Source organism: Telopea speciosissima, chromosome 2 (assembly GCF_018873765.1).
Source record: "Telopea speciosissima isolate NSW1024214 ecotype Mountain lineage chromosome 2, Tspe_v1, whole genome shotgun sequence".
NCBI classification, from domain to species: domain Eukaryota; kingdom Viridiplantae; phylum Streptophyta; class Magnoliopsida; order Proteales; family Proteaceae; genus Telopea; species Telopea speciosissima.
Window position 1 is genome coordinate 29,653,411 of NC_057917.1, and position 5,940 is coordinate 29,659,350.

Consider the following 5,940-nt stretch of genomic DNA (forward strand, 5'->3'; position numbering starts at 1 on the left):
CAGTAGAAATGTACTGCCCGACAGTCAAAGGGCATGGCTCAATGTCAATGGAAGGTGGACTCGGTGTCGACTTGGGGTCTTTGAGTGTCCACCTAGGTTTTAGTATCGACAGGGATGGTTTGGACTATTTGGTCCAGGTTCTGTGCTAGGCTAGGTTGGTTCCAAGGAATCTAGGTCAGGGTTAGCCTTTCCAAGGGATCGTAGAGGGCTTGGAGGCTCTGGTTTGGGCACCGGCAAGGGGAATAGACAATCGATAAATGGATTCGGGCAATGCACACTGATGCTACATCCACAGATACACCGGCTCTAGGCCTTGGAGAGTACTCATCATTGTTATGGGAAACCTCTGAGGGAAAGACAAAATGAGGTGTCTATGGACACACTACCTGTAACATTGTGTGAGAACTGAACCAGCTCTTTGTTGACCTTGTTCTTGACTGGCTTGATTACTCATAATTCCATCTTGGGCCTGCTTTGCCTATATGCAGCTGGGACCACATAGGAAAACATTTGATCAAACATTCAATAAAATCAAAGTGCATACAATTGTTGGATTTATGTGTCCATCAAACCTAGTTCGGTCCGGTTTACTTTGTATTGAACATTTTATACATTTTGGTTTAATATTATTACATGCGATATAAATTCCAAGCTTTATGTGTCCATAAGTGATACTTAAAATGGTAGTTATGACTAGGGTTTGGGCTGGGCACCCTATTCATATGGTTGTTGCATTGGTTATGCCTAGACATGTGATGTCAGGGTACGAGTGCAAGTACTTACATGTTTGATGTGTATTGGTGAAGAATCTGCTTTGTCGATTCCCTCATGTATTACTGCCAGATATAGGATGGGATAGACATGTCTCACCAAGACCCTGTACCTGAGAGGACCCTATCACTGCAAAATGTGACCACATTCTTTGGTTCATCAATGACTGAGATTCAAGCGAGTCAAAGCCAGTGTTCTGGGAATACGCAAAGATTTTGTGAGTGAAGGAGTTACTCAACATGGTCACCACTGCCCGATTGGGGAACACCAAGATAGAGATTGTCTGTGAATGGTCGGTCGAAAGCTGCATCTAGTGTCGTTTTGGAAATGGTTTTTGCAAAACCTATTTTACATAAAATGATAAACTATATGTTGTTTTAATTAAAAATGTTTTGTCGAGTTTTACGGGACCCGATCATATACACAGACTTTCTGATATGGACTTGTTAGTACTAGTGTACATGCCCTAGATTCCATAATGATGGTGTTGATTAGTGGTGGGTTGGTACATGATGATTTATTATCATGTAGGGGTTTATTTGGAATTCATTAAAATAATTGGTTATTTATTTAATTACTGGATATGGTGCTAATTTTAGTTATCCATAAATTGAAATAAATAATTAATTACATTATTCCCTATTAGATTCTGCTTCTAGAAGCACTCTAGGTTTAAACAGGTTCAAGTCAAAGAGGAGAGAGAGAAACAGACTCTCACTGGGTTTATTCAAAATAAGATTTTTTAATATAAAAAAAACCAAAATATATAAACAATCTAAATTATGGAGGGAGGGACCACGTTTTCAGCCTTGGGCGAATTTTGGTGCTCCCCCCTCCTCCATGTTTTTCTCTCTCTCTCTCTCTCTCTCTCTCTCTTGTGATCTCTTCTCTCTCATTCTTCTTACTCTCTAGCTTTTGAGAGTTAGGGTTTTGGAAACCCAGGATTGCTCTCGAAGATTTGAAGAAGAAGATCTGGTTTTGACTTGGAGAACCTTGGCTGCACCATTGGAGGTTTAGATATGTTTACCTGGTGCACTTGTTGGAGGAAAAACCACTGTCTATTGGAGGAGCAACACTTGATGCTCATTAGGTTAGCAAGTTTCTGTTAATACCTCTTGGTTTAATTACTTGATTATTCATGGGATGTTAAAGAAACCCGAATTGATCTCTTTTCGTTACGCATTCGGGTATGGGATGGATCCCTCTTTCCATGGGATAGAAAAGAGATGAATTTTCTCTCTCTTAGGGATCCCATAATTTTATGGGACAAGAAAGAGAAGGATTGGATAATGGTTTATCATACCATCCATACTCTCTAGGAGAGGAACAGAACTTTAAAACATATGTACAGTCATCCGGGTATAAGACCCTCCTCCAAAATAAAATCTTTATATTACAAAAGTTCTAACTACATCAAAGTAATAGGCTCCAAAAATGATCATAAAGATCATCAATCTTCATCCCTTTCGACAATAGCAACACTCTTGCCCTTGTCCATGCCTGTCTCATCTATAAAAAGGTAATCATTCGAGGAATGAGCTGGCACCCAATAAGAAATAACATTGTCAATCATGCTCACCATATAATAGTCATATAAGGCTTCGGTTTTCTATTCATAAGCATGATATCATTTCATATCATTTGAATTTTTTTTCATATCATTTTAATCATAAGCATTCGATTATTATAAATCATTCAATCATTTGACAAACGATAGCATTTCATTTCATTATATCATTTCTCATTTCATTCATTTCATTTCATTTCAATCTTTAGCCTCAGTTTCTCAAACGTTTGGTATACCTCCAATTGTACCACCAAAGTGCCACTGGAATGGGTTTTACCTATGGAAAGATTGGTTTTCTCTTAGACCGCTATTATCTACCAATGATGATTACTCATGTCTTAGAGAATCCAATCCCGTGGCAGATTACTCTCCAAACATGCAGCATTGTCTGGTCTATCTAGTCCAGTCATTGATTTCCCATATTACATTGAAGAAGAGATCAGAAAGGTTTTTCTTAGCATGCCTAGATACCGATTTTCTTCATTGTTTCCTTTTTGTGGTTAGTCGATTCCTGTTGATGGCATTGTTGAAGTTGGGGATCGACTTTCCTATTGTTTTATTGTGTCTCCTAGGAATGCCCAGGATCATTCTTTGTAACCTCTTTTCATTTTTTAATATATTTTATTTCTGATCATTAGTAAAAGAAGAAAGAAAAATTGATAAATTGAAACCAATTTTAAGGCTTCCTTTCGATGATCTTATTAGTTAGAAAGGAGTTCTCTTAGCATCTAGATGCAATTTATGCTTGCATGGTCAAGAAACTATCAAACATATTTTGTTAGAGTGGCCTGAAGGGAGTTTTTCATAAACAACCTCCCATCAATCTGATCTTTGCTCTATGCAATGAATCACTACAAATAAAGGTGTTCAATGACATACCGTTCACCGACGAAAATGAACCGATAGCTTGAGCATCTGCCATGTCTTGCAATCCTTTCTTAGAGACACAATGCCCACGTTCTTGAAGAAGACTTGATTTCTTCCCTATGTTCCTTTCACAATGGTTCTTACTCAATGGTAATGAGAATGCTCGATGGATTAGGGAAGGACCAAATGTCCAATTTTATAACCTTAATTACTACTTCCCATTAAAGTAATGTCCAATTAGATTAGATAGGTTTCCTTATTTACAGCCAGACACATATGGAGGAAATCTCTAATTGAATCCAAGATTGACGACAATACAAAATCAAATATTGGGTTTCCATAATGGAACCAAATCAACGGTCATTTGGGACATAAACATAGAAATAAATACTACAATCTCCCACTTGGACTAAAATGACCAGTTCACAGCAACCCAACCTTTATTTGTGAAAAACATTAAAAAAAAAATTTATTCGTTTAAACTACTATACTTGGATTCCAACAAATTTAGAAAACAACACAATGTGGCCACTTTAACAAAACATCCCATCCGTTGGCTACATTCAGTAATACCTTGAATGAATGAAACCATTGATATGAACTATGGCGATTATGTGTCATTTATGAGTCAACACACTTCCTTCCATAATCACAATATCAACAATTCCATCCAAACCGGTTCTTAAGTAGGAAACAAATAATAAATGGTCCAAACAATAATATCTCTCATATTGCAATAAGTGTATACACAAAGATAGAGATGAGAAATGCTCAGGAACATCCATAAATATGATCATATCAAATAATAGAGGGTGTCTATAACAAAATGTGACCAATACATCAAACTCTAGTAAGACCCATGTTAGATACAAGATATTCAAAGAGCTTAGGCGCCAATGCCTTGATCAACGGATCTGCAATCATCAGACTTGTCTTTATATGAGATACAGACACCTTCTGTTCCTGAACAACTTTATTCACAAAGTTGTACTTCACTCCAATATGCTTACCTCTGCTAGAATGCTTGTCATTCTTGGAGTAGTACACAGCGGCGACATTATCACTGTAAATTCTCAGCGGCTTCATGATGGAGTCGACAGCCCAAAGCCCTGAGATGTAATTCCAAAACCAAATCGCTATTGATGTGACCTCAAAGCATGCCACGAACTCTGCTTCCATGGTGGAAGTGGAGACATAAGTCTGTTTCTTGGACTTCCAAGAGATTGCCCCACTAGCTAATAGAAAGACATAACTAGATGTAGACTTCCTACTGTCAAGGCAACCAGCAAAATCAAAGTCTGAAAAACCGATCACTTCCAATTGATCAGTTGCTCTGTAAGTAAGCATGTTGTCTTTGGTTCCCTGTAAATAACGCATCACCTTCTTAGTAGCTACCCAATGATCCATGCCAGGATTGCTGACATATCTGCACAACATCCCAACTGCATAGCTGATATCTGGATGAGTACAAGTCATGGCATACATAAGACTTCCCATAGCTGAAGAATAGGGAATGTCTTTCATCCGTTCTCGCTCTAGATCATTCTGCGGACACTGGCTCAAACTAAACTTATCACCCTTAATCATGGGGGCAACACTAGGTCTGCAAGTCTTCATACTATATCTCTCAAGAACTTTGTCAATGTAGGCTCTCTGTGATAGTCCAAGTAGTCGCCGAGACCTATCTCGAAATATCTCTATGCTGATAACAAAAGATGCCAAACCCATATCTTTCATTTCAAAATTCTTAGAGAGAAATGTTTTCGTATCTTTTAACAAACCAAGATCATTACTGACAAGCAAAATATCATCTACATACAGGACCGTAAATATAAATTTGCTCCCATTGACTTTCAGATATATACACTTGTCAAAAGTGTTCTCTACAAATCCGAAAGACACGATGATGTGGTTGAACTTTAAATACTACTGTCTAGAAGCTTGTTTAAGTCCATAGATTGATTTCTTTAATTTGCACACCAGACTTTCCTTTCCTTGTACACTAAACCCTTCTGGTTGGTTCATGTAGACTTCTTCCTCTAAATCCCTGTTCAAGAATGCCGTCTTCACATCCATCTGGTGAAGCTCCAGGTCATAATGAGCTACCAATGCTCAAATGATCCTATGTGAGTCCTTCTTAAAAACAGGAGAGAAGGACTTATAGTAATCAATGTCTTTCTTCTGAGTGAAACCTTCCACAACTAGTTTGGTTTTATGTTGCTCAACTTTATCCTTCCAATCGCGCTTGGTCTTAAATACCCATTTACAACTAATTGCTTTAAACCCTGAAGGTAGTTCAACAAGCTCCCAAACATCATTGTTGCTTATGGATTTCATCTTGTCTTTCATGGCAGCTACCCATTTGCTAGAATCATCATCATTCATAGCCTATGAAAAACTTAAAGGGTCATCCTTGATTCCTATATCAAACTCAGACTCCTGGAGATACACTATGTAATCATCCGGAATGGCAGACCTCCTTACTCTTTGAGGTCTACCCTGTACTTCTGGCTGAGGAGGAGGTGGAGGTAAATCCACAGTGTTCTCAGTGACAATGTCCTCATGGAGTGGCACATCCTTGGTAATTTGTTGTTCCACAGGATCATCATAAATGATGACTTGTGCAAGAACAACACTATTATGTTGTGCAGGAGCTGGGAGTGTAACTCGGAGCTCCTCAAATACCACATTACGTGGTTTATCACTCTCACTAATGTTGCCATCCTCTAGGAATC